At 39.5% G+C, this 15,671-nt stretch overlaps 1 protein-coding gene across 50 annotated transcripts in view; it reads right to left on the minus strand.

The window, feature by feature from the left end:
- Positions 1 to 11,001: 11,001 nt before the first annotated feature.
- The window catches only part of TCF4 (transcription factor 4), a 412,677-nt gene continuing 408,007 nt past the window's right edge, over positions 11,002 to 15,671 (minus strand). For 36 of the 50 annotated variants that reach the window (XM_016933751.4, XM_016933758.4, XM_063795736.1 and 33 more), the window contains one exon: positions 11,002 to 15,569. The gene's annotated coding sequence lies outside the window, so the exon portion shown is untranslated. The remainder of the gene's footprint in view (positions 15,570 to 15,671) is intronic. The other 14 variants (XM_016933754.4, XM_054672274.2, XM_016933753.4 and 11 more) reach the window with 1 other exon arrangement.

Below are 15,671 nucleotides of genomic sequence, written 5' to 3' on the forward strand. Positions count from 1 at the left end.
TTTTGGGTTTCCAGGAATTAGTACCAGTTCAGAGCCGGTGTCCAGTAATCCCAGAAAAGTCTGATTATTTCTCCTTCCTCAGTGCCTGGTCACCCTGGTAAATGGCCATGAATCTTTTTGGGGATGTCTGAGAGGAAGATTAATAGTATAAATTAAATTTTGGCAGTGTAACAAGGTCTTTCCTCTGGCCTTCTCTTCACTCAGAGAACTCTGGGTCATTGTACGGCATGAAATCTGGGAATTGAGTGACTGTGACTGTTTTGATGATTCAGGTCAGACTTCAGTTCTCTGGACCTGGGACATTTCCATTTACACAGATTAGGTAAGAATCTAGCAGATTTCCCATTGATTTCTCCTCTAGGGACACCATCAGCCAGGATGTCCAGTCAAGCCGCCAATGCCATGGGTCTCTGTAAATCAGACTGTTCTAATGACTGCTTTGACTCCCCTGTCCATTATGGTAACCTCGCCCACCTTGCCTTTGGCAATTAAGTGCTGCCTTCTGCCTCTTGTCACCCCTGAATTCTGTCCTCCCCATGTTGGGGATACTGGGACTTCTCTCAGGAATTTATTTCTCAACACAGTGGTGAAGGTTATCATGTCCTCTGGACCCTCCCCAAGTGGGTGAAGAGATTTTACATGACAAATCCACTCTAGCATTTCAATTTCCTTAAGCCTATAAATACTTTCCTCTGTAGGATACCAAGGAAGTTCTGGCATTTCCACTTCATTTAGTGCAGACCAATTTTGAGTCCATATTTTGGTCAAACAACCAAGCAAATAATTAGAACCATTCCTAGCCACTGGAGCTACAAAACATTCTATTTGTATTGTCTGCTTAGTAAGTCCATATCCATTTATTTGGCCTGATCCAATTCCATATTTCTTCCTCCTGGATTCCACATCCTTAAAATTGTTCCCATGCATATTCCCCAGATTTCCATCAATATAATTTAGCAAAATCATCTAATTCTTTTGGTGTACATTGCACCTCCTCACCCTTTGGAATCTGCTGGGGCTTGAGCTTGCTTAAAATAACTCTAAAAGCAAAAAAGGATGGCGGGGGCAGGTTCTGAGATCAGCAGGGCCTTGCAAGGCAACTTTCTTAAGTAGGTCATTATAAGTTCTTCAAGCAAGAAAACACTAACCCCAAGGCAGGAGTGGAAGCACTGCTTCTACTGCCAAGTAAGCTCGTTGGGGACATTTAAGGGAGTTCAGGAGTTCCATGCATCTAGCTCCATCAGAATGTCCCCATCCCAATTTTCAAAATCCCATTTCTTCCCAATCATGCATGCCCTGACTTTAACAAAAGAGACTCTTTCCTAGAGGCTGGAAATTTGATTTGCTTTGCAATTCAGTTACCTGTAGGGTTAGGCTTTCTTCTGGTTTTCAGATGAAATGCTGCAGGAGAAAAGGTTTCTTTCAGGGAGGCAGATGAGCTTTCAGATCCCTTATACAGACATTGAACTGTAAATTTAAAGCCCTGAGCTCATCTTTTTCTTTTCTCCAAGTTCTCTAGCACAGTTAGAAACAGTTAACCAACCCCATTATATTTCTTATTTTGATTAAAATGTTTTATGCTGTGAACTATTAATACTTAGTCCACCAGAATCTTGACTTTCATCAGCATTTAGTTACCAGCTATCTACAAGGAATAATTTGCGTAACTGTTTCACCATTACATGCCATCAGATATGATCCACTGGAAACAGGATCATTAACGCCTTTGCATCTAATGAGGTCAGATAATTGATTCCAGAAAACTCAGAACCAATTGAGAAAATTCCTCATTAATATTCAGCTTCCCCTGGGCACTCTCAGGGCAGCTGGTTAAGCCATTCTCTGTAAGGTTTACTGTCTTTGAACCTGAAGCCTCTAGTCCACAGGTCAGAGCAAGGACAGCTGGAATCCACAATCATGAGCTACAGAGCAGGATAGACTGAACCAGGTCAGCTCTTGTCTCTGACCTTGATGGTGTGGATGCCCTGCCATCAGCCTCCCCACTGAGCACAGCTCACCTAGCGGGAGAGGGAGCTTCTAAAATGCAAATCGCATCAGATCACTACTCTGCTTAAACTCTTCAGCAGCTCCCAGGGCCCGCAGGACAGTCCAGACTCCTTACTGGTATGAGGACCCCTCCTCCTCCCATTTCTCCTTCCATTGACACCAGGCTCCCTATTGTTAGGCCATTTGGAATTCCTTGGTGTTCCAAGAATGGAGGAGTCAGTGTCACACTTTATTTTTCATTTTTTCCTTGACTTTTTCATGTATGGCAATTTCATTCTTTTCCCCTAAGATTAATTTCAATTTCAATTGCTGTTTTCAGAGTGAAATCTCCTCTGACATCTCTGCTTCTTCCCCAGTCCCTAACTCCACTGGTGTTGCCCTTCAGTACTCTCCAAGCACCTGGGGCTCATCTCCACTAGAGCACATTCCAATTCTTTCCCATCCCAGCCCTCTCGCCGCAAGACTGTGTTCCTCCCACCCTAAGACTGTGTCTTCTCCCAAGACTGTCAGCTGCTTAAGGGAGGGTTAGATACTGATCACCTTTGTCCACTCAGCCCTTCCTCCGCAGGTGCTAAGCAGAGGTTTGTGGAATGAATGCACATTTGATGTGTCTGTTTACAAGCTGCAGTGACCTTGCTGAAGACGATGCTAATGGGGGCACCAAATGAAATATTTAAACTATCGCAAGAACAAAAAACCAAACACCGCATATTCTCACTCATAGGTGGGAATTGAACAATGAGATCACATGGACACAGGAAGGGGAATATCACACTCTGGGGACTGTGGTGGGGAGGGGGGAGGGGGGAGGGATAGCATTGGGAGATATACCTAATGCTAGATGACGAGTTAGTGGGTGCAGCGCACCAGCATGGCACATGTATACATATGTAACTAACCTGCACAATGTGCGCATGTACCCTAAAACTTAAAGTATAATTAAAAAAAAAATATATTTCTCCTGGAAAGTTCCCTGGGCAAGTTGGGAGGAGAATCTGCTTTTCCTCCTGGTTATGCCAAGTGCTGTGTGGCCTCCGGGAATTCAGAAAGAGAAACTTCCACATCGTGTTAGGTGCTGGCAGAGGGGATAAATGAACACATCTTCATTAATTCGTTTCTGCGTATTGGGTGCTTCGGGGATTAACTCCTCATGAGCTTTTCAGGAAGGAGATGCCCTCTGTGGGCCAGGGCCTGTGATACCTGAGCTCTTGTATTTACCTTTGCTTTATTATTTCCTTTAGAAAGATTTTGGTATTAAATGGCTCTGCATTGAAATCTCTCTCGCGCTTTTTTTTTTTTTTTTTTTTTTTTTGAGATGGAGTTTTGTTCTTGTTGCCGAGGCTGGAGTGCGGTGGTGCAATCTCGGCTCACTGCAACCTCGGCCTCCCGGGTTCAAGTGATTCTCCTTCCTCAGCCTCCCGATTAGCTGGGACTACAGGCACACATCACCATGCCTGGCTAATTTTTGTATTTTTGGTAGAGATGGGGTTTCGCCATGTTGGCCAGTCTGGTCTCAAACTCCTGACCTCAAATGATCCACCCACCTCAGCCTGCCAAAGTGCTGGGATTACAGACATGAACCACTGCACCCAGCCTGAAATCTCATCTTGATCACTTATTGGAAGCATGATCTTAGTACCTGATCTAATGTTTCTGAGTCTTGTGTTTCTCTGGAAACCTCATTGAATTGTTGTGAAAAATAAGTTGCTTATGAATTCTAGCATTCATCTCATGCAGCAAAATTTTGGGCCCATTTAATGATTTCAGGATCAGGAGTCAGAAGGCTTAAACTATACTCTTATCCTTCCCTGCCATTTACCTAACAATCCCTCTAAGCCTCAACTTTTTCATAGGTGGTATGGGAATAAAAATAATACCCAGCCAATAAGATTATGTGGTTAGATAAAACAATATAGCAACTGGGTTTAGAAGAGGAAAAATGTTATTTTTTATTATTGTCCTTTTTTAGAGATGGGGGTCTCACTATGTTGCCCAGGCTGGATTTGAACTTCTGGGCTTAAGCGATCCTCCCACCTCAGCAGGTGTCCCCACCTAGCTGGGACTACAAGCATGCACCACCATACCTGGCTTATTTTTTATGATTTAGCTCATTGAGATGGACATTTTTAAATGCATGTTACAATCAAAAATAAGCATTCAGAGATTCCAGCGGTTCCTCTTTTCATTAAGCTGTTTGCATGTTTTATAGCTGCAAGAGATTTAAGTTTCTTTTAGTAACAAGTTTGCTTTCTTCCCGGTGCCCACTACAGTGGTTTTGATCCATGATCTAAGGTCCCCAGACGTTATTGCACTGGTTTCTTGTTTTTGTTTCTCTGAGTTGATGGGACAATCATAGGCAGAATCCAGATGATGGAAAAGATGTGTTTGAATTAAAGAGAAAGAGGAAAACCCTGGTATGTGTGAAGGCTCCGGGAGAGACAGGCTAATGGGGTGCTTGATAATCTGATTGGAAAGAAGCCTGCAGAAGTTGCATTGCAGAGGAAGAACATCATCAGGGAGGGAGGTGGAAGGCCTGCAGTCACACAACGGGAGCCATATTCTGGATGAGAAAGGGCATTATACATATTTTAATCCAAGCCAGTGAATCCACCCTCTAAACTCCAGACAACACCAGCAACTTTGGGATCATGAAATGTCTACTGGCTTTAACATCAACAGACCTGAATTTGCCTCTGAGTTACTTTGCCCTGGTCACCTGCACTGACCACAGCCCTCAGAGGCTGGCATGGTCTCTCTCTAAGGGGTGGAGGATAATACTGATTGCTTAGATTTGCAGCGAGGCTTGATGGAATAATGTCTGTGGAAGTGCCATCATTGTGGAAACAGAGCTTTCATGAGGTTGAGATTGCTTGAACATGTTCCTTATAAGAGAGCTCCTTCTGTTTTCAGACTTTTCTAACACTAGGTAGGTGGGAGTTTCATTAAATGTAGGAGAAAATGGGAAATCATAGTAGAATCTGGGAAGATGCACAGCTTGATCCAGAGGACTTCCCACCTTTGAGGACAGAATTGGGAGTGGGGGTGGGGGCCAGGGAAGACATTGCAAATAGAGGTCATTGCTGCAGTCCCATGATTAGGGCATGCATGTGTAAATATTCACACATCATACAATCTCTGTGTGGTGCACTGACACTTTCTCTGTGTCAACATGGATGGAGCACAAGACAGGTCTTATAATATTTACTCCAAGATGTAGGTGCTATTATCCACATTTCACAGCTGAAGGAAATGGGTCTGTGGAGTAGCTTGTTCAAAAGCATATATCTTGTATGGTATTAGATGGTCAAGGCCCTGTGTGAGTATAAGCTTATACCTGTGACATGAAAAATACAGGAAAGCGTCTATTGCTTTACTGCTGTTAATAATTATCAGTGTGATTTTAAATGTCTTTTGGAACAAAGGTTGGTAAAAATTAAGGAAATGGCATTGCCTCCTCCCACCGGATGTTTTTGTCCAGGCATCCTTTCCTTACCACACTCTGTAGATCCACTCTTCACACCTGCCTCACTCAAAGGCCTATGCCTGTCTCTTGTAAGTGCTCTCCACATTTCACGACCTCTTTCTTTTGTCTTTCTTTTTGAGATGGAGTCTCACTCTGTCACCCAGGCTGGAGTGCAGTGGCACGATCTCTGCTCACCACAACCTCTGCCTCCTGGGTTCAAGAGATTCTCCTGCTTCAGCCTCCTGAGTAGCTGGGATTAGAGGCACAGCCACCACGCTTGAATAATGTTTGCATTTTTTGTAGAGATGGGGTTTCGCCATGTTAACCAGGCTGGTCTCAAACTCCTGACCTCAGGTGATCCGCCTACCTCGCCCTCCCAAAGTGCTGGGATTACAGGCGTGAGCCACCGCGCTTGGCCTCCCACCACCTCTTATTCATACCAGCCAGCTTCTCCCCTCCTTCATGGAAATTTCCATATTGAAACCTCTCCCTCATCCTGGCTATCATGCTCTGTAGGATACCCCAGCAATCTTCCTAGTATCAATTACTCCCTGCCCAGTTCTTCATTGTTCCTCTATAGCCCCCGTCACTTCCATTTGCTGTTTTAGTTGCTCACACATACCCTTGGGTTGTAGACCTCTGGAGGGCTAAAGTATCATTTTATTGACATAGTGGTATGTTGCAAAGGGTTCTCGGATAGGGAGTCAGGCAACCAGAGTTCCTTTTAGGGCTTGGGCATGAGCTTGAGGGAACTGTGCAGATCCAGCTAAGTTCTCAAGGCCTCACTTGCCTTCCCTTTAAAATGTATGGTTTGGCCTAGATTTTCCTATACATCCTCAGAATAATCAATAATACAATGTGGATATTTCTTTTCTTTCCTTTTTAAAATTTTTGAAACAGGGTCTCACTCTGTCGCCCAGCCTAGAGTGCAGTGGCGTGATCATGGCTCATTGCTGCCTCAACCTCCTGGGCTCAAGCTATCTTCCTGTCTTAACCTCTTGAGTAGCTGGGACCACAAACACAGGCCAACACACCTGGCTATTTTTTTTTTCTTTTTTTTTTTTAGAGACAGGGGTCTCACTTTGTTGCCCAGGCTGGTCTTGAACTCCTGGGCCTCAAGTGATCTCCCACCTTGGCTTCTGAAAGTGCTGGGATTACAGGTGTGAGCAACTGTGCTCAGCTAGGATGCAGATATTTCCATCCTGTACACGTGAGCTTTGAATAACTCTGTAAACCCCAAAGATCAGCCAAGGGTTTCCAGGTATTGTTGCTTGGGTGATGGGAAGGTGATGCAAATGAGAAAAAATGCATAATCATCATTTAAGCTACCATAATTGTCTTCCTACAAGTCTACTTCTTTACAGTGCAGAAAGGCTTGCCATTGTTTTAGGTCCATTATCTTCTCTGCCTGCCGAAATACTCTTCACACCTGGTCACTTTTACAAATATCCCATCTTTTCTGGAAGCAGCTGCAGTGTTTCTCTCCACCACTTCCCAGCATGGTTTGTTCCTACCTTCAGGTAATTATTGTGTTGGTCATATAGATGCATCTATTGCCTTCCAACCAGACTTACAGGTAGGGATTGTTGCCTTTTAACTCCCCCAGTGCTTTTGACTTGATCAGCACTCAATAATAAGTCAATTGATAAATGGATGATGTGATTATTTAAAATTTTCAGGTTATGGGTGCTGTTGGGTCTCCTCTTGGTCCTTTTCCATTCCTGTCTTCTCCTTACTGCTGCAATACATTTTATCAAAGAGCGATGGATTTTTGAGAGATGGTAATAAATGGGAGGATCTGTAAAAGGAAAGTCAATTGATTTTCTACTATAGTTCCTTTGGGTGGTGTGTGGATGTGATTTGATAAGACCCTGAGATCACGGGATACTGAGATCACGGGATACTGTGCAGACTCGAATTGTGCTGCCCATTTAGCACTTAAAATCTAAGTGGGCCAGACTCATGGCAGTGTGGGCTCCTGAACTGGATTTCAGAACAGAAAAAAAGGATATTAGTGGATAAACTGGTGAAATTCGAATAAAATACCACTGCTAATGTCTTAGTTTTGACAAATGTACCATGGTTATGCAATGTTTTACCTTTAGGGGAAACTGGGTGAAGGGTACATGGAAATGTTATGTATTATTTTTGCAACTATTCTATAAATCTAAAATTATTCCAAAAGACAAAGTTTATTTTTAAAAAAGTGGGTGGGCCAGAGTGAAAATTTTCAGTTTGGCTAGCAGGCTCTTGCTGCGTGAATATTCTCACATCTAGTTATATCCCAAGAATTTGTAGAATAGGTTGAAAAAGAGAACTGCAGGGAAGTTTAAAAACTCTCCTGTAAAAGATTCATGAAAAGGCAGTAGAAAACAAATCAAAGCAAAACAAACAAAAAACAAGACTGTGGGCAGCTGGTGGGGGAGGCCTAATATTAAAGGTGGGAAGCCAAGTGGCTGCTCAAAAGGTGGGTCAGTGCAGTGACCCTGGGCTCAAAATCAGGATACTGGCTACTTGTTTTAGCCCCAAGAACTTGAGCACATCACTCTGCCTGCATTTGCCCATCTTTGAAATGATCTCACTGAGACTCACAAATATATATAAAATAAAATAATTCCTTACAAAAATCAAGTTTTCCTGTTCTCCAAAATTTTGTCATTTTTTGCTCAAGAACAAAAGAGTTCCTCACTCGTGGGCTGGTTATGGTCAAAAACCTCAAAACAGCAAGTCTGATTCTGCATGAGCATTTTCACTTTGCACTTGGCAAGTTTCAGCTTCCTCTTAGAAGAATGTTCATGCCAATGCTAAAGCCATTTGACTTCTAAATATAGTGTAACAGATGTTAATAGGAACAGTATTATTTTCTGTTACACAAAGGGTCTTTCTTTAAAAGCCAGACACCAGCCCAGTTCTGGTTAGGCTCAACCATTTCAATCAAGGCAAATAGGATTGTTTTTTTCCTTTCCCAAGTATTGAAGATTTTGGTATCTTACACCAGATTTTCTTAACTTGACCCATGAACAAGTATCCATGCCTAGATGCTAGAGAGATTTGTCAAGGCCAGGCACCGTGGCTCATACCTATAATCCCAGCACTTTGGGAGGCCAAGTTGGGAGGGTCACTGGAGTTCAGGAGTTCAAGACTAGCTCAGGCAGAAGAGCAAGACCCTGTCTATAGGAAAAATTTTAAAAAATTTGCTGGGCATGGTGGCACATGCTTGTAGTCCCAGCTACTCAGGAGGCTGAGACAGGAGGATCGTTGAGCCCAGGAGGCTGAAGCTGCATTGGTAAGATTGTAGCCACTGCACTTCAGCCTGGTTGACAGATGGAGAACCTGTCTCTTAAAAAAAAAAAAAAGTTGAATGTGACGTTTCATACATATATCCTTTTCCCCCACTTCTATGGAGTGGTTTCATTCATCTTCAAAGTGTCCAAAACTCAAAAATGGCAAGAAACACTTGTACATACACACCACTCCATAGCAAAAAGCCTAAATTATAATTGTTTTATTTAGGTACAGATTCAGTAATCTTAATGTCTAACACTCCAAACAAATACCCAGATACTGGCTGCCTGGTTGATTTCACTTTTTGACCCCACAACACCCAGCAACTCTGAGGGCTGCACCTCAATGCACATTGGCTTTTAACTATTGCTTTCTCATAGCTGTGGCATTGTCTTCCTTTCCCGAAAACATGTGGATTTTCACTTGAGGCACTTTTGTTCATCAAACCTTATCGATTTAAATGATCTCTCAAGAATACCAAGTGACTCTGGCTCTTCTTGCCCTTCTAGTCCTTTAAAGACTGGCCATGGTTCTTTATAACACAGGCTGTGACCAGTGAGAATGTGGACTTGTAACCCATTTGAATGAGAATGCCTTATGGAACAAGAGATCTTCTGGCTGGCAGAGCATGAAGCGTCCCAAGTGCAATTTAAATGTGCGATCCTGGTGTGATTTGAATATATGCAGCACACTAGTTCCTTCTGTTGATTTCAATGTCTCCCTTAAAGGGGCTTACACATGAAATTTCTTGGGCTGTTCCTCAAGAGAAAGGTGCTCTGCAGATGAAGCCAAGAGTATAAATTTCACTTGGTTTCAGATGAATGGACCGAATTATGAGGCTAAAAATGATTCCCTATTTCAGCGCCTTTGGATACTCCTTCCTTCTTCATTTCTAAAATTACTGTGATCTTAGCTTCTGGATAATACTTTAGGTTCTCCAGCAATTTAACTTCCCTTTGAAAATGAACCAAAATGTAAGATTAATGTACCTTTTAATGTGGTCCTCTAACAGAGAACAATGTTAATAGACACTACACAAGATACTGTAGGGGTGCACAGGCACATTCCCCCCCTCCCTTTTCAGTAGTAGTTATATGATCAAATATAATACTAAAAGACTAAATGCTTGTGGCTCTTTTATATATATTTAAAACACACAGTAAGAACATAAGAACATCTCAAATCATTTAGAAGGTAAAAGGGGGTTATCAACCAAAATCTTTGGAAATTTCATAAAATTTAAATATCTGCAAACAGTCCAACCAAAAACAAAACAAAACAAAAAATCCCAACATTTGGCTATGGAGGGCACTTCACATGTGAACCAAATGGCGTTATAACATTTTCCTTCAACTAGTCACTAAACCCAATTAGAAAGAATACAAGAGCAATATTGGAGACATCCCCAAATACCACGTACTTGATTAGAACATTCTGTTATGAAGCGCTCAGCTACCGCGGGCTTTCCTTTACATTGCATACATTACTTTACATTTCTACAGTGCAATGTTGAAATAGCCTCCAAATTTTGCAAAGTAGATTGATGTCCATTCTACAAAAATATTAACTTACAGTACATAACACTGAATAATTTTAATCTGTACATTTTTTTCCTTCCATAATAGTTGACACACGTCAGTTTGTACAAGTTAGAAAAAAACATCTGGTTGTTTACATCTGGATTAATAGTTAACAGAGGCAACCAGAAGTGGTGGGGCGGGTGTAGTTTGAGAAAGTATAAATACAGTGTTAATATTAACTGTAGTTAACAATATTCAGCTTTTAACAAAGTGATACAAAATAAATCATCTTAGATTTTTGACTGAAAAGATCTAGCTGAGAATGTTCTGCCAAACAGCCGACCAACTGGTGCAAAAGGTTAAGGCTGACTTGACTTAGCAACCTGCAGCACAACCGAAAACATTGGTGCAGTTCAGAGCTCTTCAAATGCATAGCTTCAGTGTTACACACACATTAATTATATTCCTTCAATTAGTTAATCCTCTAGACAGTTTTCTTTTTGTTTTGCATGCATCCCGTTCCATTTTCATTACGGGCATCTCTTCCTTGATCAATCATGTGCTTTGCTTTTCAATTTGTTTTGTGATTTTTTTTGTATGTTTTGTTTGTTAAGCTGTCAATACCTCCAACACTTGGAAAATGAAATATAGATGCGTTTTACTTACAGAAGAGAATCACAGCTATATGGACAATGCAAAACGAAATGAAACAAGTGTCAGAAACAGTTTATAAAAATGGCACATTTATTGCTACAGAACGGTCATGTACATGACTTCATCGAATAACTACAGATGGGAAACAGGTAATGGCCTTGACCAAGCTGGGTTTGTTTTTGTCTTGAAGGAACTCCAGCACACAACCTGTTTGGACACTTCTACAAATCAGAAATACACCAAAAACATGAAAAAATCGAGGCACTCAGCCACACATTGAAAACAAGGTGTAACTGTTTATCTTTTTTTTTTTTGAAATGTTTTCCCTTTTTTCTTTTTTTTAACAATTTTTTTAAGTTTTTAATGCTGCAGCTATGTGTACAGTCGCAAAAAATTTCCCCGCTGCGACCTACAACTAAAACAAAAACAAAAACAAAAACAAAACAAAAAACAAACAAAAAAGCTATCCATACAGTTTCATCTTGGTAACACATGGTAAAATAACATCTTTTAAATAGTAAAATAAAGTAACAAACTTTTACTCATAATGATTCCAAAAATCTACAAAGAAGAAATATTCAGAATCTGACAATTTTTTTTGTAATATTCATGGTATAAAAGGATTGCTCCTGCGAAAAATAAGCCAAATATATTTTTTATTTTTAAATTTAGTTTTTTTTTCCTACTAGGGTGTACTACAGTCTATTTTATAGCAAAAGAGCACTAGACAAACAAAGCTTTATAACAAAAAGCCAGGCACTGATACATGGTAAATCTCTGCTTTTTTTTTTTTTCTTATCTTCACTTAATTGCATCACAAGTAACAAGAATGAAAAAGGCCACAGTTCATATATTTTCACCATTACATATGTCTATAATACTTGAAATGAGTATGGCAAAACCAGCACTGCACAAAGATGAGTCCACTTCAAGTCCCATGAGAAAGAGCATGTCTCTAAAGAAAAACAAACAAAACCAAAGCAAAATAAAAAGAGAGGCCTAAAGGCCTTGGTGCCCCATTGTGTTGGAATTCATCATATTCCATCTTGACTTTTTTGCTTCCAGTCAGCCAGCAGACTAAATTTTTGTGCTTGTTTATGCTGAAATTGATTCATTCCTGACTCAAGTTCACTTTTGGACACAGATCATATTCTGCCTGTTGGATGCAAAAGATGAAAATCCTCTTAACTCCAAGTCTTGGTTCGACTCCCTCCCCACTCCCCAACCCCTCATCAAAATCAAGATCACAAATAAAAAAAAAATTCAGAAATAGGAAAAAGTGAAAAATAAAAAGGAATCGGAAGACTGAATCAGAACCAGTTGCACCACTGGGTGGACTGACAGTTGTATAAACATTAGTGTTCCTTGCAGCTACACAGAAGACAAATGGTAAAAATTTCTAGATGAACAGATCCCTATTCTGCATATTCATAAATTACTTGAATGTGGAGGTGGATCAACTGTTCCAAGTTGCTTTTAAAGTCCGAGTTTCTGAAAGAGATCCCCAGCCTAAGTGTCGTCATACAGATAGCGTAGTATGGACCCTTTTGAAATTTTTGTATAGTACTTTAATCTTAACTGTCTTCTGCTGAACTTCATTTGAAAATCCAGTGCAGGATACCAATATCTTACCTGGGTTTGATAATTACAAAACAACAACAATAAAAAACACACTAAAAAGGCCACATTCCCTTTTTTTCTTTTTTAATGGGGATACAACCCAATTAATATGGATAGGTGCAGATTATGTTTCTCCACCAAGCAAAACCTAGCGAGCAGCTTTCAGTGGCCGTTAGAATTTTCACTTATTTCCAAAGGGAATTCAACAATAGAGGTATTGCATTACTGAGTAATGAATACATCAAAGCTGGTGAACAATAAATTGCAGCTTTTACTCTGAGTGAGAACAAAATATAAAGCACCAATTTAAAAAATAATCAAATGACTACAATTTACTTTTTTGCTTTGTTTACAGATTTGAAAAACTTTAATTCAGCTCTGTTAAGCACCTTTATGATAACATGTATCAAAAGTGCCATTCTTAAAATGTACATCAATGCAGGGAGTGTTTCCAGTTCCCTAAAGAGTAAACACCGTATTTTCTTCTGTACACTTATCCTGAATGTGATCAGAGTATACCTGCTTCCTATATAATATTGTTCCTAGGGATACCCGCCTTGGTAGACTATACAAAATGAGTGCAGAATGTACCACTAAAAGGAAATCTTTAACATACGGAGGGAACAAATACACATGGTTTTCATTATTCAGGGAGGAGGAGAGAGTATACATTATTGTCTTCCATGTCCTTCTCTGAGCCTCTTTGTTCATACATTTCACAGGAAAGCCCCAAAATAACTTTTCATGAAGTTTGATTTCTGCTATTCTCCTAAGGTTTTAATCCACCTCCACATTTTAGGAACTTATCAACAAATCAAAGTTATTTTAGTTTTATCGCTACTGAACATATTTACAGTTTTTCAACACACACACAGCTAATCAAAATGTTTATGGGTTTGTAAAAGATGACCACGTGGTAACTATCTTATTTGTTCTTACATTTTCAGAAATGAACATAAAATTCTGATTCTTGTAGCTATTTCATTTAAATGAGACTTCTTTTTAAACCACACATTTTAAAAAAAACAAAAACTGATACAATGTATTAAAACACATAATAACAAGAGTCTACATGTAAAAATATAACTTTTACATACACAATTTCAAAATAATGATACGTTTGCCATTTGTTGCATAAAATTTACAAATGTATTTCATTACTATATAACTGGCAAAACAGGAGAACAGATGGAACATTTAGACCATTTCAATGGATTTATGGCATTTACTCAGTGCTGATAGGTGGAAAAACTACTTGAACAGGGATTTTTTTTTTCTTAATACATGCCAAGAATTGTGTGGCTGTAAAAATAGAAACAAGTTAGAGACAAAAGGATGCTGACGAATACTTAACTAGGAGCACTATTTGTTTACTGCACTATACACCAAAGTCAATCATTATAAAGATTCACGATGGAAGTTGGTTCAATTGTGCCCAGACGTCAAAGCTAGCTATCTGATGAGTCGCTGTGCCATAGCTTGATCTATGTTTCTATCAAATATGGTAAGTATAAACTTCATTCATACTGGCCAGAGAAATACTGCACTACCCCTCCTCAAAAAAGTGCAACTTAATGCTTTAGGACTTATAAGGCTTGTTATAATGCTGCATGATGATTGAATATTGGCATTTTTCAGACGAAGGAGGAGGCAGTTAAGTCATCTACATTTTAGTAAACCCATTTTGAAAAAAAAAATCAAGAAAGCAACAAAATCAATCAGCTCTGTCACACTACTTGCAATTTTCTCATTTGACGGTTTTTGAACTTTACTTGTTTTTTTTGTTTTTGTTTTTTTCCAAAAATCTGACCATGTATTCAGAAACGCCTCACTGCACACTACTTCGGCTACACAGGTAGGTAACACTTTAATCATTTTGTTAAATCACAGCCACTTTGATTATGTTATGTTTCCGATGATATAAACATTGGAAGGCACAGTGGTAACATTGTAGCATTCTAACCTTGTACCTCTGAAAATCCCAGAATAGGGTCACAAACGCAACATTACAATTCAGACAAACTCTTTTTGCCATGTCTTGGTAATGCTGCTTGTAATATCTACACATGATGTGACTTTTAAGTCCTGTGTTCCCAAAAGACTGGAGAAACAACTTTCTACTTATTTATGAATGAGAAGCAACATCAGGGTCAGCATTTCATCCTGCACTACCCCTCTGGAAGCAGAGTTGGCACTACAGGTTACGATAACAAACCAGGGAAAGGGACAGAAATAAGACCAAAAAAAAAAATCCATATTTACAGTAAAATCTTTCTTTTAAAAAAGTTAATCAGTACTATTTTTTTACAGGAGAAAAAAGTCTGAAACAAATGAACAAAAGCTTACCATAGTCACTAAATTTTTAATATATATTTATATATATATTTATATATATATTTGTCATAGGTCTATAAGATCCATCTGTTCCTCCTACCCTAAGGAATGGCTAATGTCATCACTTCGTTGTCATCAGGACGTTTGCTGGTTTTGTTACTAGGGCAGCCGAGCTTCCCCTAATTCAATATCCAGTAATTATAAACACTAGCTGACTTGAATACCAACAAAAACGTTCATGTAGTTTTCTTCAGAAGTACACTTTTTCATTATTGCAAGTTTACAATTTTTTTTAAATTAAATATTTTTTTTTCAGACTTACAAATTAATTATATTTTTTTTTTCCAAAAGAAGTTTAGGCACAAATGCATTGTTCCACAGTGTGGAAAGATTGCCGTTCAGTCTCTGGGCTGCGTCTCAGCCTGTACATACTGCTTTGCACATTCTGAATGATATGTTAAAGAAAGTCGCCCCTCAAGTTGCACTTTTTTCTTTCTTTTTTTTGTTTTTCTGTTTTTTGATAATTGGGAATGCTGAAACCTCTTGCGTCTGCGATTCATAACTACTCAGACTTGTCTTATATTACAAAAATGGGGGTTAAGGAGAAGTGTTTATGTGGGTTTAAGATAATACAGCTGTTAAGGAAGTGGTCTCTTGTTTTAATGAAGCAATGTGGCAACTTGGACCTGAGAAAGGAAAAAAGAGAGAAAAAATTCATTAATATATTTGCAACAGAAAAAGTATGCTTTTTTTTTTAAAATTCTTTTTCCATGAAAGAAAATATCTGT

This window comes from Pan troglodytes, chromosome 17 (genome assembly GCF_028858775.2).
Source record: "Pan troglodytes isolate AG18354 chromosome 17, NHGRI_mPanTro3-v2.0_pri, whole genome shotgun sequence".
NCBI lineage: Eukaryota > Metazoa > Chordata > Mammalia > Primates > Hominidae > Pan > Pan troglodytes.